General features: G+C 33.9%; 1 long non-coding RNA gene across 1 annotated transcript in view; it reads right to left on the bottom strand.

Moving 5' to 3' along the window:
- Positions 1 to 6,035: 6,035 nt before the first annotated feature.
- Positions 6,036 to 23,969, bottom strand: part of LOC147916839 (uncharacterized) — a 98,246-nt gene continuing 80,312 nt past the window's right edge. The window contains exons 3-4 of the long non-coding RNA XR_015552468.1: positions 13,177 to 13,247; positions 6,036 to 6,281 (exon numbers count right to left, since the gene is read on the bottom strand). This is a non-coding gene — a long non-coding RNA (uncharacterized LOC147916839). The remainder of the gene's footprint in view (positions 6,282 to 13,176; positions 13,248 to 23,969) is intronic.

Consider the following 23,969-nt stretch of genomic DNA (forward strand, 5'->3'; position numbering starts at 1 on the left):
TGCTTGTCAAGCCATGCTGTGGCGGCATCCCACATAAAGTAGAGGAAGATGGGCACAGATGTTAGCTGAGGGCTAATCTTCCTCAGCTAAAAGAGGAGGATTGGCATTGGATGTTAGCTCAGGGCTAATCTTCCTCACCAAAAAAAAAAAAAAAAATTTAATGGAAGATGGGAATAACAGTTAGTTTAAAATGTGTTAAACTTAATTGAATAATTTTTTAAAAGACGAATGGCAGAGTATAACACATCTTAGAATGGAAGACTGAATATCCTAAATTCCACATCTACTTTTGAAATAATTTCAATCAAAAGTTTAGGGGGGAACTTTAAATTGACAAGTTGATTCAAAAAAAATATAAAGAAATGCAGAAGTCAAAGGACAGCTAAGACACTGAGGAATAAAAATAAGGCGCAGGTACCTGTTCTATCAGATATCACAACTTACTATAAACCTATTATAATTAAGTCAGTGAATGGTAATGGCACATTGATAAACAACTAGATCAATGGAACTGACAAGAAAGCTTAGAAACAATCTCATCACACATATGAATTCATTATATGTGACAGAAGTGGTATTAAGTGACACTGAAAACATGCAACTATCAATAAACGTTCCTGAGATAGTTGGCGATTCAGATGCTGAAATGCGAGAGAGAGAGAGAGAGAGAGAGAGAGGGAAGGAAGGAAAGAAAGAAGCAAGAGATGGGGGAAGGGAGGAAAGAGACTGGACCAACCACTATCTATTTATACACACAAAATTAAGTTCTGAGAGCGAAATTAAGATCTAAATGTGAAAGGAAAAAAGTACATCATTTAAAAAGAATGTTTGTGTTCGCTGGGCGGAGAAGATCTTAAAACAAAGAAATGAATCTACATTAAAATTAGGAATTTCTATTCACCAAATCCATGGTGAATATATATTTCAGTATGCATACGTATATGAACAATGAGACTATTATCCACAATATATAAACCTCTTATGAACCAATGAGAAAATAATACACAAAACCAAAATGAAAAACAGGCAAAGAAATTAACAAAAATATTATAGTAGTGAAAGTACGAATGGCCAATAAACATATAAAGAGATGTTCAAGCTAATTATTTATTAAAGTAATATGAATTGAAATCCTGATGAAATATCTTTCTACAAACATAAAGAAGTCAAACTTTAGATTTCTGACAATTCCAAGTTTTGCTAGTGTGTGTAGCAAAGGGAACTCTCATTCACAAAAGGTAGGAGTGGAATTTAGCAAAACCAGGTTGGAAAACAGTTGGACATTGTCTAGTAATGCCTAGTTCTAGTAACATAGAACATCAATATATACCACGACTCAGCTATTCCATTACTAGGTACATGCATAAGAGAAATTCACATGCGAAATATATTTATATATAGAAAATATGCAAAACTCACGCAATACACACATGATATTATAACAAACATTATTTGTATTACCAAAATCTTGAAATAACTCAAATTTTCAACAAGAATAGAGTGTATAAAAATATATATTGTAGGGGCCAGCCCCATGGCGTAGTGGTTAAGTTAGCACTCTCTGCTTGGGCAGCCCGGGGTTCACAGGTTCGGATCCCAGGCGTGGACCTATGCACCACTCATTGAGCCATGCTGTGGCAGCATCCCATACACAAAATAGAGAAAAATGGGCACAGATGTTAGCTCAGGGCTAATCTTCTTCAGTAAAAAAAGAGGAAGCTTGGCAACAGATGTTAGCTCAGGGCCGATCTTCCTCACACAAAAATAAATAAATTAATTAATTAAAAATATATATTGTAGAACATTCATATTATAGAGCACTATGCTGCAATGAGGACAAACAGCCAATAGTCACACACTTCAATATGAATGAATTACAAGTAATAATTACAAATAATATTCAGTCAACCAAGAAAAATCATAGAAATATATACATACAGCCTGAATCCATTTATGTAAGTTCAAAAATAGACAAACTAAATCAGTGTTTTGTTTGGGGAAACATAAGCGGTAGAAATAACAAAGAAAATAAAATAATAAAATTTAAGATATTGGTTACTTCTGGAGGAAATAAAATGAGATGAGATCTTAGGAATATAAGGAGGGAGGTTTTGTGGTTAGTAATATTTGATTTCTTTTCTGGCTGGTAGGTATATAAGTATTCATTATATACACAAGTGTACATATATATTTTCATATTCTTTTTGTATATATTCTTTATTTCACAATGTTTTAAAATATTTGAATATGTTTCACATATACTTCATAATTTAAAAAAAATTCTCATTACTGTCAGAGATTAAGTTATGCATACTCAACAAAAAACCCAAAACATAGTGACTTAAAACAATGACATTTATTTTACTCACAAATCTGCAATTTGGACAGAGCTCAGCCAAGTAACTTGGCATCAGTAAACTTGAGACATCTCAAAGGCTGGGAGATGGAATCATCTAAAGCATTGCTGTCCAAGGGAAATATATTGCAAGTCGAACATGTAATTTTAAAAATTTTAGTTGCCACTGCTGAAATAAATTTCTAGGCCCAAGATGGAGCCACACTTGCCCTTTTAACTGTTTGCTTTACCAGAAGCACAGTACAGTCGTCTCCCACTTATCCATGGTTTCACTTTCCACAGTTTCAGTCACCTGTGATCAACCGTGGTCCAAAAATATTAAATGGAAAATTCCAGAAATAGAGAATTCATAAATTTTAAATTGCAAGTCTTCTGAGTGGCATGATGAAATCTCAAGCCACCTCGCCCTGTCCTGTCTGGGATGTGAATCATCCCTTTGTCCAGCTATCCGTGCTGTATACACTACCCACCAGTGAGTTGCTTAGTAGCCATCTGGGTTATCAGATCCGCTGTTGCAGTAGGGCAGTGCTTGTGTTTAAGCAACTCTTATTTTAATAGTGGCCACAAAGGGCAAGAGTAGTGATGCCGACAATTTGGATGTGTCAACGAGAAGTCATAAAGTGCTTCCTTTACGCAAGAAGGTGAAAGTTCACTTAATAAGGAAAGAAAAAATCATATGCTGAGGTTGCTAAGAATTACAGTAAATTTTATTATGGCATATTGTTATAATTGTTCTATTTTATTATTAGTTATTGTTCTTAATCTCTTACTGTGCCTAATTTATAAATTAAACTTTATCATATGTATGTACGTATAGGAAAAAACACAGTATATATAGGGTTCAGTACTATCTGAGGTTTCAGGCATCCACTGGGGGGCTTGGAACATATCCCTCGCAGATAAGGGGAGCTGCTGTATATCCAGTTAGCCAATCCCCAAACACCAAGCCAATTCTGGGCCTTCTCACCCGAAACAAGGTTGATGATGTGTCCCCAGCCAATCAGATATTTTCTATTTGTCTTTTTTTTTGTTCTTCATTTGTTATACTGTAAAAGCTTCTTGCCTTCTGCCCCATTTTACAGTTCTCTTAAAGACTGTCTGCTTCACGAAGTGTTAAATAAAGTTTGTTTGTATCACCTAAATTGCCTTTAATCATTTTTTAAGACCACATTAAAGAAAAAGTAAAAGGAAATAGGTAAAATTAATGTAATAATAGTTTATTTAACCTAATATATTCTAAGTGTTATCATTTCATCATGTAATCAATATTAAAATATTGTTGAAATATTTCACTTTTTTAAAATCCTATTAAATCTTTGAAATCCAGTGCGTATTTGGCATTTCTAGCACATCTCAATTTGAAATAGTCACATTTCAAGTGCTCAATAGCCACTCAATAATCCAAAGCACAACTTTAACAGCTTGCTCACACACATATCTAGCAACTGATGCTGTCCATAACCTAAAATCCTAGCTGAGACCAACAGCTGGATCACCCACATGCTTCCTCTCCATGTGGTCTAGACGTCTTTTCTAACAAGGTAAATCGGTTTCAAGGACATGCATTGAGAGAGGTGGAGGGAGAAGGGGAGGGAGGGAGGCAGAGAGGGAAAGAGAGAGAAAGAGAACAGCCGGTGAAATGAGTTACGCATTTTATGAGTAATCCAGACGTTATATAACATCACTTTTTTTAATGATTACTCACAACAGTCACAAGCTTGCCGAGGTTCAAGGGGAAGTGTGTAATGCAATCAATAAATAAACTTTTTAAGTTTATTTCTCAAAATTTAGAAGCTTGCATGCAGAAAATTGACCATTCAATGGGTAGGAATAAAGGCCTAGGTGTCAGTTAACCGATGGAACTGGTAAAATGATAGATAGCATTGATCACTAATATCCTCTGACCTGGATATTATATAATGAGAAAGGTGCATTCAGAAAAAGAATGATAGTTTTATGGAATAGGAAAGGTTGAAGGATTTATATGTATTTGATACACAGGCAAACATTCACTTCTGCTTTATTTCAAACACTGATAATTGATCACAAGTCTTTCCTGTGAAGCCATGACCTCAGCTTCAGAATTCTCAGTATAGTGCTGCAAGCAGCCACCGTGAATTGATAGAATATCGATAAAAAGTATTTTTCACCCCTGGATTAGAAGTCGTATTGCACTTGAGAATAGGTATACTGGAGGAGACTATGAAAAAGAAGTAGGACAAAGAAAATTTGTTACATAGTGCAGGCTTTTATGTTTGAGATTTTAGAGGTGAAATAATTCATGATGGCAAGAGCAAAAGTGTGACAACCAACATAGGTTGCTAAAGTAGACTGAGTCCACCAATAAATTCCACAGGTGTAAGGATTACACATTCGATCCGCAGAAGACATCAAAGATTGTGCAATCACAGCCCAAGTCCCAAGTCTACAAGGAATATGGATGTTGGTATAGTATGGCTACAAGAAAGAGAATAAGGTAATATTCAAAGATGGTATATAATTCATAGGAGTAGAAAATGAACAAAATAAAAGTACAAAATATTATACGAAAATACATGAGAGAATAAAACGAAAGCTACCCCAAGCTTCTAGTTCTAAATAGTGGTTGCACAACAAAAAGAAGAATCTGCTCCTGAGGGCATTATAAGGAAAATAGTATTTTTTAAGATAAATTTGCAGTTAAAATTAGGAAATTGAAAGGAGTAATGATGATGTGATGATGGAAAATATTAATGATTGCATTTAATCCTTGCAGCATGTTTTTAACAGGTATTCTTATTATAACTGTTTAAGATGAGAAAACTGAGGTCTCAAGAAGTTGTTAGCCCTATAAAAAATAATATCCCATACCTAGGAAGCAGTTTAGGTAGGATTCCAAAGCTTGTAATTATAATTATCATTATCCTGTATAAAGTGTTCCAATACTAAGAAACAGTTTATCAGGCTGATAGTTGTTTTAATAATATTTATGAGAAGAGAAACACAAATTTACTTAATGCTAACTGTGTAGTGTCAATTTTGCAGCCAGAAATTTTTTTCTTTTATTGATGTACTGAATTTTTCCCCTCCCTCAACCTCTCTTCTTTTCCACTAGATCGTTCACTCAATAGATAAACATTCTATATTATTCAGCATTACTCTGATTAAAAGGCAATGATTGTTGATAAAGTAAAGCCATTTTCACTTTGTAATCCCATTGAGTTCAACCTTTTCAATAATTTATACATTTGCATATATTATAGTATACATAATACAATTGGAAGGGAATGCAGAATAATGCTAAATCAATCAGTGATAAAAATATTTATTGTGAGCATTTTCCAAAGATTACCTATGCCCCAAACATGTCTTTTTAAATCATATACATATATTAATTCTAAAATAAAGTTAAAACCATGAAAAATAAACCAAATTAGAGAGATAGTTTAACATATCTGTTTTGGTTCTTGTGGAAAAAAATTCATGATAGACTTCTTTTTTACTCTTTAAGCACTATACCTTTCTTTATGTCATTGCTCAGTAACTACATTTTAGAATCAGAAAGTAGTAAGTACTCTAGTATTTATTCATTTTCTTCATGTTTTTATTTTAACTTCTCATGTAGTTGATCAATGTGCTTGTAGTTGCAGTGAAAATCTTTCTAAATCAAAAAGCTTTCACAAAATTTGTTTTTCAGTTTCTTCAAAAGCATTCATTTATTGTATCCTTAATGATTCAGCTATTAATGCTACGGCAAAATGTATATGCTGCAAAGGAATCTATCTTAATGACTAAAAACAAGAAAACTAATAAATGATACATACCTTACTGTAAAAACTTCACATCAATCTCTTAAATACACTTACGTGTTCATGAGTTCAATGTTGAATACAATGGCATTAAATCACTTTTCATCTTGTCATTGCATAAACCATTTGGTTGTTTGCTGAAATTATAGTTAAATATAAAATTTGTGAATAGATTGTATAAAGCCTACTTATGAAAATGTACCTAGTAAAGTTTGTAAAAGCCATGATAGCATTTTAATGATAATGGCTGAAATTGGACCTGTGGGGATTTTTAAGATTTCTAGTGCCTAGGATTTACAAAGCACACCGTATCTTTCTCATTGTCATATCTCTCAGCAGGTTAAATTAGTGGAGATTTTATTTTTGCCCAGTAATAACACCATTTAGGTGTATTCAAATAGAGTATTTTACTAATATAAATGTTATATTTACTAATATAATAACATAGTCATATTTACCAATATAAATGTTGTAAAAATAATTAAAAATAAAAAGAACTTCAAAAAAATAGGGGAAAAAAGAGGAAAGAATGATAACCACTGGTCATATTCTTTCAAAGACATGGCAGTATAGAAGAGGAAGAAATAGCCCTAAACTAGGATTCTGAAGATAGGACTAGTAATAATCAATTCTGAGCTTCTTCAAATCATTTACTTTTTCTGAACTTGAATTTTTTTTTTTCCTTTGCTGAGGAACATTTGCCCTGAGCTAACATCTGTTGCCAATCTTCCTCCTTTTGCTTGAGGAAGAGTCGCCCTGAGCTAAGACCTGTTATAATCTCCCTCTATTTTGTATGTGGGACCTCACCACAGCATGGCTGCTGATGAGTGGCGCAGGTCCACACCTGGGAACCAAACCTGGGCCACGGAAGTGGAGCATGCCGAACTTAACCACTAGGCCACAGGGCTCACCCTGAACTGAGTTTCTTTATCTTTAAAATGGAGTTAATCTTCCACATCATGTTTATGCCACTCGTTAGGGTGTTCTGTGAGTTTAAATGAAATTATATGTATGGTATTGTTTTAAAAAATTGTAAAATGTTATTTACAATACACTACTATTGTTATATGTTCAGATTACATGCATTCATTTTTCTAGACTAGCAATCGTGAAAATAGTTTCAGAAAACACTCTCAAAATTTAGTAATGGATCTCTGGCCTGTTGTCATAAAGAAAAAAAAGAATTAAACAAAGTCTGTCTCCATTACTAGAAGTATATATAACAGTCACAACAAGGGAAATAATAGCTTGTATTGAGCTAAGGTTTCAACTCTGTTTATTAGTTCAGTCTCCAATATCCATGAAAGCAGGGACACCTGGATCTTGCTCCTTGTTCTCTCTCTAACAGGTAGCACGGGCACATAGTAGAATCTCAATAAAGTTTCATGAACGAATTAGTGAAGGAACAACATTATAAGGTTACACAGTGAGAAGTAGAATATGTGTGAGGGAAGGTTGTGATGATAAAAAATATAAAAACCACTAAGAATAGGTTAACAAAACAGGCCATGTATTGTAGAAAAAAATGAATGGTAACATGAAACTTATCTTGAAGTATTTACAGAATAGTCATATGGAGGAGAAGTTAGATTTATGTTGTTTCTCTGCAGAATAAACAATGAAAAATATTGAGTTAGAAGTTAGAGAAAGGTTGATTTCCTGTCTATAAAATAACAACAATTATAGCTGGTCAAAAATGAGATGTATTTTCTCATGAGAAAGTATACTTCCTTAATATCAGAGGGGTAAACCAAAAGGTCGATGATAATTTGTTAGGATTCTCTACAAAAGAAATTGGTGAAGGAGGAAAGGAAAGTGGTGAAGAGCCAGCCTCGGATTGTCTGGACAAGCTCCACATAGAACATGCTATCTCTGTGACGAGCTAAACGCCTCTCAAAATTCAATGTGCAAATGAATCACATTGCTAAATCTCACTAAAATGCAGATTCAGGTTGGATAGACCTAAGATGGGGCCTGGGATTCTGTATTTCTAAGGAGCTTATGCTTTGCTGCTTTAGGCCTAACTTTGAGTAACAAGAATCTATTGCAAATTATTTCATTTATCTCTACCTCAGTGTTCTAAACTCTATGAATCATAAGGTGTTTGCTAGCATTAAATACAAAAATCCCCACAAAAAAACAAACAAATCTGTGATAATATGGTTATCTCTTCAAAAATTCTGGAGAATTGAAATTCACAATTTATGACATCTGTCAAAGCTAACACTTGAAGGAAATAACTGATGATTTAACAACTATATACCTCATTCTTTAAAAAATGCGTTGTGTTCACTCAGCACCAACATTTTGTATGTAGGCTTAATGTAAAACAAACAAACATGTTTCTTGAAATGACAGCTGCTACTGTATTAATATTTGCAAGTGTTGGTATAGAAAAATATCAGAGGAACAGGAATCTTTTTTAAAAAGAAAAAGTAGACACATCTGTCAATTGATGAAAGGAATTTTCAATAAATGATGATATATACCATATTAATGGATGTAAAGTCTTTATATTGGAAAAGTGTCAATTCTTCACAAATTCTTTTATACTTTCAGCATGATTGCAATCCAAATCCTAAAAGGACTTTTTATGATGCTTAAAAGCTAATTTTAAAATTTATATGTAATAGTAGATAAGATAATTTTGAATAAAAGAACAAAGGTAGATAGTTTTAACAATCATCAAGTTATATAATGAAGCTGTAATTTAAATAATGATACTTTGGTATATAAAAATCACAAATAAATGAATCAAACAGAAAATGGAGCCCTTCCAGGTCTGGAAATGACATAGTACAGGACTTTAATTTTCTTTTGCTGCAGGTCCTCTGATATTCCTCTCTATATTTGGAGAAATCCATTTGAATTTTGATATCTAGGGAACTTTGGCTTTATCTCTACTTTTATAACTTATTTTTCAGAGATATGTCAGATGATTTAGTTCTTGTTTAACTTAAAAATAGTTTACACATTGATAAAACTGGAAAGGTATTCCAAAATGTTAAGGATGATAGCTTCTAGGTGCTGGTAATATTTAAAACTTGTCTACTTATTTTTTAATTTTCTGTCTTTTTCCAATATCTTATGTCACAGCATGTTGTTAAAAGTTAAAAACAGACGAAAGAGATACCACTTTGGCTTCAGAACTCTTGTACTGCCCAAATAGAAAACCTGGGAAATCTAAAAAGATAAACTCTAGATGACAGAAAAGCAGCAAGAAGACTGTATAGGTTCCTCAAGTGGTAGAGCGTATGGAGAACCCACAGAGATCATTATAATTACAAAACGGCAGACAAATGGCATTTTTTTCCAATGGAAAGGTAATCGTTAGGAACCTTGACCGTTTGCTAAACTGAACATTTCCCCAAAACAGCTAATGAGTACAGTGGCACATCTCCTTGTTATGTTTTATTTGAAGAACTAATTAACTTTTGCATAACAGGTTTAAGAAGAATAGTTTAAATTAGGAAGTTTTGTAGGTGCACCAAGATACAACAGTTGATAAATCAAAAGCAAAATAACGAAAGAAGCTTTTCCAGTCTATTCATGATTACGCGTTTTTTGTTTCTCTGCCGTTTATCTATGTTACCAAAAGGAAAATATCCAGGGAACACATCACTTGTGAAAATGTATTCTACCAAACGTATTCACAGTATGGACAAATTTCTCCATTTAATAAATGCATAAGTTAGTGGTAAGACTTTAAATTTTAATAAATTCTAGTAAAATTGATGATATATAAACATATTTTTGCATGTTGACCTTATGTCATTTCTATCTCTTCTTCCATTTTATGTAACTTCTCTTGTCTCATCAACACATTCATGCACTGATTGGCATCATCTCCTGAAAATATCTATTTTGGGTATGTTCATGATTGTATTTAGATTAAACTTGAAGAATAAAATGCAAAGTGATATAAATGTATTTGAAAAAATAAATCTACAAAGAAATGTGCTTTCTGTCATCAAGAATGTGATACATACATGCACAAACATATATGTATGTGTGTGTTGTACATACAGAAGAGTCCAGAGAGTAATACAAACTGTATTTAACATATTTCAACTTGTTCCTACTTCTTCTTCAAATATTTTTCTTTGTCTATGAAATAAGGAATTACAGATACATTTGAAGGTCTCTGTGTACCACTCTTCAAATACATCCCCCATCCAACTCTAAAGGAAACCAAATCCTGGAAACAATGTAACGTCTTCACTAAGTAAAATGTTAATTCTACCTGGAAGTAAACACTGTCTCCCTTTCTTGAATATCCAAGATTTCAACAAATAACAAAATTTGCATCGGATGTCTCAGTAGCAGTGCAAAAGGCTAAAAGAAAACAAAGCTCTGCCTTTGTAGTTCTGAGGAAAAATCATTTCAAATCTAGAATTTTTTTTTTTTTTTGCAGAGAAGGATTTGCCCGGAGCTAACATCTGTTGCCAGTCTTCCTCTTTTCTTTTCTCTCCAAAGCCCCAGCGCACGGTTGTATATCCTAGTTGTAGGTCCTTCTAGTTCTTCTATGTGAGCTGCTGCCACAGCTTGGCAGCTTACAGAGGGGTGGTGTGGTTCCGCGACTGGGAAACCAACACGGGCCACTGAAGCAGTGAGAGTGCCGAACTTGAACCACCAGGCCATCATGTCTGGCTCAAAATCTAAAATTTTAATTCCTGTCAAGTTATTTATCAAATGAAATGAGGAAATATACACTTAAAATATTACTTAAAGTTGAGCATACATATATTCAAAACATGCATCAAAGATTGAGGAAAACAAGGAATCCAAGAATGCAATAAAAAGAAATTTCTACATGATACTTGTTTGGCCACCATAGAGAGCAGATTAATCTCTCTTAGAAACATATATGCAAAAATCCTACACAAATTATTAGCAAAATTAATGCACCAGTTCCTAAACAGAATCTTATCTCATGACCAAGCTGAGTTTAACTCATGAATGCTACGTTGTTTTATTAATACAACAAACGTCAGCAAATAAAGGAGAGAAATCACGTAATTATCTGAATAGTTGCAAAACTTATTTGATAACATTCAACATCTATTTAAAATGAAGAAGAATGTTTCTTAGAACACTAGGAATAGAAGGAAATTTTTGTAATCTAATATGGTGTATCTACATAAGACCTACAGAAACAATTGCATTTTATGGCAAAATATTGAAAGCTGTACTTTGAAATGAAGAAAAGGCAGGGATGTCCATCATCCCCATTTCTATTCTACATTGTACAGGAAGTCTAACCAATGAAGTAAGGTAAGAAAAATAAATAAAAGGAAAACCATATAGAACATAGAAATAAAACTGTTAATTTTCAAACGATGTAATTTTATGTATAAATAATTAAATAATAACATCTATTATAATTAATACAAATTTAGTATGAGTATTTGTAATAATATTTATATATATGTGAAAAAATATTACAAACTGGAAGTGGAATTTAAAAATATGTCTTTAAAAATAGCATTAAATGTATAATAAGAACAAGAGCATGAGAAAGTGATAATAGCCACGGCAGAAGTTTTGCATCTTCCTATGTCTCCACATAAAAATGGAGCAATGAGGTAGTCTTGCCAGAGAGAGCAAATTAAAGTCTGATCAAATTTCTGTATCCAGCATCCCATCTGCACTAAATAGAGTGGAAAGAGGAGTGTTGAATACAATAAGCAAAATAGAGACCATGGGAAATTACAGGTTAGAGAGTACAGGTTCTCAACAGATACATCATAAAATAAAGAAAGGAATGAGTGGGGTTGTAAATTAAAAGAGACTTGAAAGGCATAAAAAGTTAAAAAGTGAGAGGGACTAAATTATCTGACTAGTGATGTACATTTGTATGACGAAACTAGCAAAAAACACTACGGAAGTTTTTACTATAATAGAATAGTGTTTACTTTGGGTAGGAGGAAAAGAGATGGCTGTCATTGGGTTTGGGCACGTGAGGGACTTCTGAACTGGCTGGCAAAGTTCTGTTTCTTGATGAAAATGGTAGTTACAAGTGTGTTCACCTTATAATAATTATAACCTTAAAATAATTTAATAATTCCGATCCATTAACAAGTTGCATTTCTCCACTTAACATATCTCAATGAAGTTTTAAAATCTTTCCTATAAAGGCTTTGCACAACTTTGTTATGTTTATTCAAGAGTGCTTTATTTTAAAAATATATTGTAAAATAAAACAAACATACAACAACAAATGTACTCCTTAGTAAATTATTATTTGACTTGATATGTTGATTCTAAAATTAAATGGGTAGCATATGGCTAAAAATAGCAAAAAAATTTAAATAAAAAGCTATTAAAGATTAAAAAAACACAGTGGAGCATTTACCCAAACAATTATCTAGACTTTTATAAATCTAAACATCACAAGCATGGTAGTAACACTGAAGTAATATACAAATAGAAAAACGTAAGAGTTTAGAGATACAAGAAACAGATCTACTTATACATAAATATCAGATTTATGTCAAAAATACCAGCCAGGATAATTGGGAAAGGACACTCTTGACCGGTGCTAGGACAATTGTGCATCCATATGAAAAAAATGAGTTTGAATCTCTATCTCATACCATAACATAACAAAATTTGATTTTCAGTGAATAATAGACCTATTGTGACAGGTAAATCAATACATTGCCAGAAAATATTATTGAAATATCATCATGACCCCAGGAAGGTACATATGTCTTAAATAAGATACAAAAAGCACTGTGTGTAAAGAAATGGCTAATAAATTCAATGATATTCAAATGAAAACCTCATTTCCTCAAATGACTGCATAAATAGAATGAGTGGGAGAAGATAGTTAAAACTCATGAAACTGATAAATGTCCAGAATCCAGAACAAAGAATTTCTCAGAATAAATAAGAAATAGAAAAATGAGAAAAAGACTTAAATAGACACGTCACAAAAGCCAATAAAAATAGAGAAAAAAAGGTTGTGAACCTCATTTGTATCAAGGAAATGCAAAATAAAACGACAGTGAGCTATTACTACGTACCTACCATTAAGACTTCATGGGCATGGCAATATTCTATTTCTTGTCTTTGACCTTGGAGGTGGATATATATAAAGCCTAGGAAGACATTGGAAAAGTTCATATGTTTCAAATAAGATACTAAAAACAAACAATCCACAAGGAAATTGTTATAATTGATTTGTTCAATTATAATGCATACTTTATGTAGTTTATTTCAGAATTGAAAGCAGTTAAATTTTGTTTAATCAAAAACATTCCAAAATACATTTGTTTTTTGAGGGACAAAAAGAAACTCAAAATTGGACGTTTGGTATTCAATTTATGAGTGAAGTTTTTGATAATGAAAACTTTCTCCTTTGTGAGTTAATTTCATGGTCATGTTCTTCCTTTTGCAAAAATAAAAAATATTTATTGGAACCATATAAACTTGCCTGATATTTCACTGGTTTTGACTTAGAAAATTCACATTTCAAGACAGTATGTATATTATAGAAAAAATTTTTTAGAAAAATTAAAAGTATTATTCTGGTATTATTCTGGTATCTAGTTTTATATATATAATATATATAACATGTATATATACATGTATATATATGTATATATAACATGTATATATACATATATATATAATATATATACATGTATATATACATATATATATATATTATATATATATATGTATATATATGCAGAACTGATCCTCATTATTCAGATTCCATATTTAGGAACTTGCCCACTCTCTAAAATCAACACTCATGTCGCTTTTGTGGTCATTTGCAGACATGTACAGGGTGACAAAAAATTTGAACGCCCCTCGTGCACATTCCCAGCTTAATTCAAACAAGGAGAAACTTCGACTTCTTGTTTCATCTCTGCAAACAGCTGTCTTTTTCATGGTGTATATTGCGCCATATATTTTGCATTTTTTACTTTTTCTTGATGATTTTACTGTTTAAAATGGCCCCTAGGCATAGCGCTGAAGTGCTGACTAGTGTTCCTAAACACAAGAAGGCTGTGATGTCTCTTATGGAGAAAACATGTGTGATAGATAAGCTTTGTTCAAGTGGATTATAGTGCTGTTTTGCTGTGAGTTCAATGTCAATGAATCAACTATATATATATATTTTTTTGACAATATATATTAAGTAAGGTGTTTTTAAACAGAAACATCCATAAGGCAAGGTTAAATGTTGCTCGATTGACAAAAATGTAACCAGAGGCTCACAGGAACCTAATCCTGTATTTCTTCTGTATTTCTTCTAGAAGCAATGGTTCAATATCACTAATTCAGTGTTTGTAGCCACCTTACAGAATATAACGGCTCAGGCCGGCCTGGTGGCTTAGCGGTTAAGTGTGCACGCTCTGCTACTGGCGGCCCCGGTTCGGATCCTGGGCGTGCACCGACGCACCGCTTCTCCAGCCATGCTGAAGCCTCGTCCCACATACAGCAGCTAGAAGGATGTGCAACTATGACATACAACTATCTACTGGGGCTTTGGGAATAAAAGGAGGAGGACTGGCGATAGATGTTAGCTCAGAGCCAGTCTTCCTCAGCAAAAAAAAAAAAGAGGATTAGCACAGATGTTAGCTCAGCGCTGATCTTCCTCAAAAAAAAAAAAAAGGAATATGACTGCTGCAAATAAGGAGAAATTATGCCTCACACACAATGAGAGGAAGAGAGGAAGGCTATACCGTATATATAAAATCAAGTATCTTTATGATAAACATACTATCATCTGATAGAGTATGTGCTAAGCAATTCTTTTCTTCACAACATTTTCCTGGATATTCTTGGACATATAATCTTCCAAAATTACTCATGATTATTCTCATATTACTTTAAAATTCTATGGGATTTATAACTAGGAGCCCTTCAAATATGTAGGTAATATTAAGACTACTCATCCAGGAATTTAAACTACTTTTTCCCCCATTAAAATCATCTTTTTAATTTGTTATTAAAGTTTTATACATATTTCCATGAAAACCAGAAAAATTAAATAGGTAACAACATTCAAAAGTAAAATCCAAGACTTTTTTTCTTTAAATGGAGAAAAGTCTGAATATTCTAATTAAAATATCTCCCTAAGTACCAGAAAGAAATATGAAAGAGACATCTAAACACAGCCAGATGACAGTCTTACAGAAAAGACAATCCTCTGCTAGCAACTTAAGATATTCGGGTGAAGCAATCTTCATGGTTTTTTTTTTTTTCTGATAAATGAGTCTTTTTTCTCAAACTTAAACATTATACAATAGTTTAACATACTGATGAATAAATTGAGTCCTTTAAAATTATGAAGAAAGGCAATTTATAGGAGTGCAATCAATCTTAATGACAGAAATTGTACTTCATTTAAATATTGATGATTTTAAGTGTTATAATACCAAGGAAATGTTATGTATGTCAAAATTTTACTGTTAAACACTACGCGAAATTTATATGAAATTGTGTTGTAGTCGGTCTATAACCAAACACAAATCAAGTCACTCATGACTCATGGTCCTTTTGAATATCGTACACATTTACCTGATCAGAAACATAACTGAATATATAGTTATTTTGACAGAAAATTATTCAAGCACGGCATTTTGTTAGTTCTGTTATGAAAACTTAAGATTTCAAACTCAATTATACAATTATATGTATAATTTAAATAAAAGTGACTAAGATATAACACGTTTAAAATTTTCATTACTTATGTTCTATTTTTGTAAGGAAAATGACCATACTTAATAATTTGCCATCAAAAACAAAAAAGATTCAAACTAATGGGACATTTCTTGAGCAAAAATTTAGAAGCTATTTGAATGAACTAATTAGAAATCAATTACTGCCTTACCGCCATCGAAAATAAATTTTAAAAATTTTGAAAGCGTTCAAAGAAAAATTCAGAGGCCTCTTTCTTGAAAGACTTCTAGAAGGGCGTTAACAACATACGATTTAATTCTTAAACCAGTAGCTTCTGCTTGTAAGTGTCATCTCTAAGGATTCAAAATTATATATATTAGGTCTTGCATTAAAACCCTAGTCAAGGAATTTGATACCATTTATAAATTTCTTTCATTGTAGTAAAAGATCCTTTACATTAGATGTCCATCAAAACACACAGTGGTTTATCGCTATGTTTTTTTCAAGTCTTCTGAAAATAGACCCTAAGTCTGAGTTTTTCCAAAAGACCCTGAGGCAGAGATTTGAATAGTCCTAGTTCGTATAGGAGGATCAAAGAGGGGCACAGGGGAGTGGTACCCGGAAGGGAAGGCAGCCAGTAAAGGCGCACTAGTAAGCCTGCTATCACCACAGACAACTTGAGTTTATCCCACTTGAGAACTTCAGGAAAAGTTCTTAAACACACACCATGGAATTCTCATACTGGAGGCAAGCACCAATTCTCAGGAATCATTCACCGAGGGCTGCTACTAGGGGGTGTTAATTCACCCCAATAACAGTCTGACACACAGCAGTGCTCCAGAGATTCTGGAAAAAGCCCTTCTGGTTCAGAGAGGCTGGAGCTGGAAGTTCTCAGGAGCAAATCAAGATGCTTATGGATATAGGCTGGGCATGGGGTCTGCTACAAAGGTTACCCTATATGATTTCAGTGAAAAATATGAATTTGACCTATACACAGTTTTTAAAAGCAATTCAAATTCATAAAAAAGAAAAGAAATCACAGTGGCTAAAATGGTAGCATGACATGCATTTCATTTTTATATTAGGCTTTTAAAGGAATAGACATTTTGTGTCCACATATAACTATTTTTGTTATATTTGCCAAATGGTAACAACCATTTAAATTTTATGTTTGTTGTGTTTCTACATTTATACTGTTTTTATACATCTATAACTTGAAACATAAACATAGAAAATATCTACCAAATTTTGTTAATATTTTCTCTTTGTATTTTGGTTCTGAAATTTTGCAAAGTTGAGTCTCTAGGTGGGTCTTTTTTTATTTATCACATGATTTCATACTTTCAATCAAAGACAATATCTTTCTTCAGCTCTGTGAATTTTTCTCCTATTTTTTCTTTATTTGTTTCTGTCAAATCAATTTATTTATTCTCATTTTTATAGAAATCCTGGTACATGAATATAGTGCTTTCTGGATTTGTCCTGTATTTCTTTGATTTTTTTTTCCAGTAAATATTCAACTGGTTTTCTTTTCTTTTCCAGTTTTATTGTAATATAATTGACATATTACTTGTATAAGTTTAAGGTATACAACATAATGATTTGATATATGTATATATTGAAAAACGATTATCACAATAAATTTAGTTAACATCCATCACCTTGTGTAGGTACAGTTTTTTTCCTTGTGATAAGAACTTTTAAGATCCACTCTCTTAGCAACTTTCAAATATACACTCCAGTATTGTTAACGATAGTCATCATGTTGCACATTACATCTCAGAACTTATTTATCTCATAACTGGAAGTTTGTACCTTTTGACCACTTTCACCCAATTTCCTCCCTCCCCCTTCTGGCAACCACAAATCTGATCTCTGTTTCTATCAGTTTGGTTTTTTCAGATTCCACGTTAGTGAGATCATACAGTATTTGTTTTTCTCTGTCTGACTTATACCACTTAACATAATGCCCTCAATGTCCATCTACATTGTAACAAATAGTAGGATTTCCCTCTTTTTGTGGCTGAATAGTACTCCGTTGTGTGTGTGTGTGTATACATATACATACATATATAATCACATTTTCTTTATCCATTTAGGACACTTAAGTTGTTTCCATGTCTTGGCTATTGTAAATAATACTGCAATGAACATGGGGGTATAGATATCTCTTTGGGATAATGATTTCATTTCCTTTGGGTATATTCCCAGAAGTGGAATTGCTGGACCATATGATAGTTCTATTTTTAATTTTTTTTTTTTTTTTGTGAGGAAGATCAGCCCTGAGCTAACATCTGCCAATCTTCCTCTTTTCTTTTAGCTGAGGAAGACTGGCCCTGGGCTAACATCCGTGCCCATCTTTCTCTACTTTATATGGGATGCCGCCACAGCATGGCTTGCCAAGCGGTGCGTCGGCGCGTGCCTGGGATCCGAACCTGCGAACCCCGGGCCACCACAGCAGAGCACGAGCACTCAACCACTTGAGCCACTGGGCCGATCCTGGTATATTTTTAATTTTTTGAGGAAGCATCATACTGTTTTCCATAGTGGAAAGTGCATAAGGATTCCCTTTTCTTTGCATCCTCGCCAGAATTTGTTATTTCTTGTCTTTTTGAGGATAGCCATTCTAACAAAGGTGAGGTGATATCTAATTATGATTTTGATTTGCATATCCCTGATGATCAGTGATGTTGAGCACCTTTTCACGTACTTTTTTGGCCATTTGAATATCCTTTTTGAAAAAATGTCTATTCAGGTCCTTTGCCCATTTTTTAATTGGATATTTGTTATTTTGCTGAGTTGCATGAGTTCCTTATATATTTTGATTATTAACCCCTTACCAGGTATGCAGCTTGTGAATATTGTCTCCCAATTTGTAGATTGCCTTTTCATTTTGTTGATCGTCTCTTTTGCTGTGCAGAAGCTTTTGAGTTTGATGTAGTCCCACTTGTTTATTTTTCATTTTGTTGCTTGTGCTGTAGGAGTCACATCTGAAAAAAATCATTGCCAAAACTTATGTCAAGAAGCTTTTACCCTCTGTTTTCTTCTTGAATTTTTATGATTTCGGATCTTACATTTGTTGGGGCCCACGGCAGGCCACCACAAAATATACCACAATGGCATTTGATTATTTCGAATTAAAGTTACTTGAGAAGCAGCCAATGTAAAAAAAACAAAAAACAAACAAACAAACAAAAAAAACAGCATTTTGATCCTCTTCTCTCTGTTTCTCCTGAAAGCAGGAAATAAATCTCCCATGTGCAAGGTACCCTTCCCGAACCAGGAGATAGGCATCCTTATCCCCAAAGCTAGGGAATTCAGGGCCAAGAAGATTGTGTAAACAAATCTTTTTACTTTTACTAATTTACTACCTCAAGCTGAAACTTTGTTTAAATTCCTCACTTATTAATTACCCCAAACATAAGTTTCTTTGTCCTTCCATTCTTCACAAATTTATTGCTTGTGTAAAAAGATATATAATCTGCCTGCTTTGTTAACTTAAAGAGCATCATTTCTCTATGATCTCCAATAAGTACATATTAAATTAGGTTTTCTTCTGTTAATTTAGTCTTGTGTCAATTTTATTATTAGTCCAGCCGTAAGAACACAAGAAGGACAGAAGGAGGAGTTTCCTCCTCCTCAACACATTTAAGTCTTTAACCCATTTCAAGTTAATTTTTGTGAGTAGTGTAAGATAGGGGTCTAGATTTATTCTTTTACATGTGAATATCCAATTTTCTCAGCACTATTTATTGAAGACTGTCTATTGTCCATTAAGTATTCTTAGCTCCTTTGTCAAATATTAATTGATTGTATATCAACTGGTTTTCTATATACTCTCAGGTCTATGTTCAATTTTCCCCATACGACTCATTGCATATTCACCCTTTAACATTTTATTATTAATTTTATCCAGTAAATTTTTTATATCAGTAGTCATACTCTAATTTTCAAGAACTCTTTCTTCTTTTATTTTTCTCCTTTTTTGGATAGCCTCTTTGCGTTTTACATCTATAATATTTTCTCAATTTCTGTGAATACCTAATATAAATTTTAAAGTTATTTTCTAATCCCCTAATAATTTTCTTGAAAGTCCTTTTTCTGTTTATTCTTCTGAGTCTTTTTTGTTCATGTTGTTGGGTTTCTTCAGATATCTATTTTTTATTGCTTTTCCATTCAGATTTATGAAAGCACAATTCCCTCAGTACAGATGCCTAGTGCAACTTACCTCTGTAGTTGTGACATGTATATTTCTCCAAAGGGCTTCCCTTCTGATGCAAGTGTTGATAGATCAGCTACCCTGGAGAGAGTGTGGATTTGACGTAAGCAGGCAGGTAAAACCCCAAAACTGCTCTGATAAAGAAAGTCTTGGAGGAACATTTTAGATTTCACTTTAGGGGAAAGATTTATATTCTGTCCTTTCTCCCTCTCCATATTTCCTTAAGTCTCTTGGTCTCTTAGGTTTTTCTCTATTTCTTTTCACAAGAATTAATATCCTTCCTTAGACTTCTCAGGTAGAGTGCAATTTCTTCTAAAAAGTTTCTTGGACTTTGCCTAGGAACAGAGGCCACAGTTGCCAGCTGTTAGTTGTCTGGAGGAAAGGAAGAGCATTGTAGCTGCAGCAATTTACAAATACAGTTCTCACCACCCACATCCATCTTTGATCTTTGTATAGTTTTTGGCAGATTTGGAGCTTCTCTGGTGACTCCCTTGGGAAGCCATATACTGTGGCTGTTGTCTTAGATTTGTGTTCCTCTAGTCTCTTTCTACCATCTGCTCTCTCTTTTTCAAAATCTCATCAGCATTTCTAGTCTGCTAATATGATAGTTTTTAAAAATTTTTTACACCATAGTTATTTCTCCTTTATTTTTCATGTTGATTGTTTCTTAATTAATATATTTTATGTTTTTAGAGCAGGTTTATGTTTCCAGGAAAATTGAGTGGAAAACACAGAGAATCCCCAAATACATCTCCTTCCTTATGCACACAGTTCACAGTTTATCATATTAACACTTTGCATTAATGTGGTACATTCATTACAATTGATGAGCCATATTGATAGTTTTTCAGCTTTATTGAGGTATAATTGAAAATAAAATTATAAGGTATTTATAGTGTCTAATATGATGATTTAATATATATATTCATTGTGAGAAGATTCCCCCATGGAGCTAATTGACACATCTATCACCTCACGTATTTACCTGTTTTTGTTTCTTTTTTTGATGAGAACATTTAAGCTCTACCCTCTTAGAAAATTTCAATTGTGCAGTACAGTATTACCAAGTATAGTCACCATCTTGTACATTAGATCCTCAGACCTTATTCATCTTGTAATTAATGTTTGCAACCTTTGCCAACCTCTACTTTCCCTACCCTCAAGCCCCTGGCAACCACTGTTCTATTTTCTATTTCTCTGTTTCTATGACATCAATATTTTTTTTTATTCCACATATAAGTGATACCATGCAGTATTTGTCTTTCTCTGTCTGGCTTATTTTGCTTAGCAAAATGCCGTCCAGTTTCATCCTTGTAGTCACACACACACACACACACACACACACAAGAATTTCATTCTTTTTTAAGGCTGAATAATATTCCTTAGTATATATACAAACCACAGTTTCTTTATCCATTCATCCATCGATGGACACAGGTTTTTCCCTACTTTGACTATTGTGAATAATGCTGCAATAAACATGGGAGTGAAGATATTTCTTTGAAATAATGATTTTGTTTCCTTTGGGTATATAACCAGATGTGGGATTGCTGGTAGATTTATTTTTAATTTTTTGACAAACCTCCATGCTGTTTTTCCCTAGTGGTTGCACCAATTTACACACCTACCAACAGTGTGTAAGGGTTCCCTTTTCCCCACATCATTGTCAGTATTTATTATCTCTGTCTTTTTGATAATAGCCGTCCTAACAGGTGTGAGGTGATACCTCATTGTAGTTTTTCATTTGTATTTCTCTGATGATTAGTGATGTTGATTTGCATGTCTTTTTTTGAGAAATGTCTATTCAGGTCCTTTGTCCATTTTTTAATTAATTGTTTGCTTTTTTGGTATTGAGTTGTATAAGTTTCTTGTATATTTTAGGTATTAACCCTTTATCAGGTTTGTGATTTGCAAATATTTTCTCCCATTCCTATGTTGCCTTTTCATTTTGTTGATGGTTTCCTTTGCTGTGCAGAAGCTTTTCAGTTTGATATACTCCCACTTGTTTATTTTTGCTTTTGTTGCCTTTGCTTTTAGCATCAAATCGAAAAAGTTATTGCAAAGACCAATGTCAAGTAGCTTAACTCTTGTGTTTTCTTCTAGGAGTTTTACATTTTCAGTTATGTTCAAGTCTTAATTCATTCTGAATTGATTTTTGTTTATGGTGTAAGATAGGGATCAAGTTTCATTCTTTTGCATGTAGCTATCCAGTTTTCCCAACATTATTTTTTGAAGAGACTATCCTTTCCTGTTTTGTTTGGGTAGCAAAAATTATGCTCAGAGACAGAGATTGCCTTTGCCAATGTTTTATTTAACCAAAGTTTGGTGAGGGAATTATAATTTATAATAATAATATTTCACAAGCCACTAACATATAAGATAACGTCTCTTAATAAACCAATAAAGAAATAACATACTCCAAACCAATGACAGATAACTCACACTATTTTTCCGGGCTAAGGAAAGATGAGAGAAATAAAGTCCAAATTTAGTGGAGGTGTACCTTTCCACAAGTCAGTTCTTTGGAGAGACGGCTTATCTAACCAAGAGCTGATGTCTAGCTGACTTCTAGCCACCAGCATGCAAAGGGAAAGTCCCTTGTTGCTAGGGCATGTTGCTGGGAAAATGAAGGCACCAGGATTGGCTGACAAGATAATTTCCTTCATTGAACCACTCACAGTTTTCACCACTGCTGGAAAAGAGTCACCTTCCCATAGCAGGAGCTAATTCTTTTTTTTTTTTTTTTTGGTAAGGAAGATCAGCCCTGAGTTAACATCCATGCCAATCCTCCTCTTTTTTTTGCTGAGGAAGACCAGCTCTGAGCTAACATCTATTGCCAAGCCTCCTCCTTTTTTTTTTCCCCTTTTTCTCCCCAAAGCCCCAGTAGATAGTTGTATGTCATAGTTACACATCCTTCTAGTTGCTGTATGTGGGACGCCACTTCAGCATGGCTGGAGAAGCAGTGCGTTGGTGCGCGCCGGGGGTAGAACCCGGCCGCCAGTAGCAGACAACGTGCACTTAACCGCTAAGCCATGGGACCGGCCCCCAGGAGCTAATTCTTTAGAGTCTTCGGAGAGCTATTTAGATAGCAAAGAGTCACCTTGCCCAGAGAGAACACTCTCAGGTAAGTTCTTACAAACTCTTGGTATTTAAAGGTTAAATGTCCCCTAGCTGTAGTTGCTTCTCCACATGTTCTTACTGATAAGCCCCCAGCAGGGCCGTCATCAGCTGACCTACTGAGTGCTTATCAACAATAGATGTTGGGGCCGGCCCCGTGGCTTAGCGGTTAGGTGTGTGCGCTCCGCTACTGGTGACCCGGGTTCGGATCCCGGGCGCGCACCAACGCACCACTTCTCTGGTCCTGCTGAGGCCGCGTCCCACATACAGCAACTAGAAGGATATGCAACTATGACGTGCAACTATCTACTGGGTCTTTGGGGGGAAAAAAAAATAGATGTTGATGACAACATCCTGAGGCAGCTTCCTCAATTTTGACAACTTCACTCTTAGATCAAAACGACTTCATTTAAGCCATAACAAGTGGATTTGAAATCACATCAAACCAATACACAACATTTCCCCATTGTATATTCTTGGCTCCTTTTCCATAAATTAATTGACCATATATGCATGGGTTTACTTCTGGGTTATTCTACATCTAGTGCCCCAACTTTTAAGACTCCGACCTGAGTGATGGGCCCTCAAAACCCTAGGCTCTGAAAGCCAAAGAGACTTGCATCCATGAGATCCACAAAACTATAGAAAACAAAGAAACAGTTCTTAACAAGCATGCAAGGAAACACTGCAGCTATCTTCCCAGGGCTCAGTGCAGAGGGAGCAGGTAAAAATGCCCATCTCCCAATGTTTCCATGAAAGGATTCATCTGCGTACTTTAAAAGCTGCTGCCTGAGGGTCAGGCTTCTAATTTAGTACACAACTAAATGTTGTGTACTGGCTACAATGTTCC

Source organism: Ceratotherium simum, chromosome 6 (genome assembly GCF_057802395.1).
Source record: "Ceratotherium simum simum isolate JZ-2026a chromosome 6, ASM5780239v1, whole genome shotgun sequence".
In the NCBI taxonomy this organism is placed as follows: Eukaryota; Metazoa; Chordata; class Mammalia; order Perissodactyla; family Rhinocerotidae; genus Ceratotherium; species Ceratotherium simum.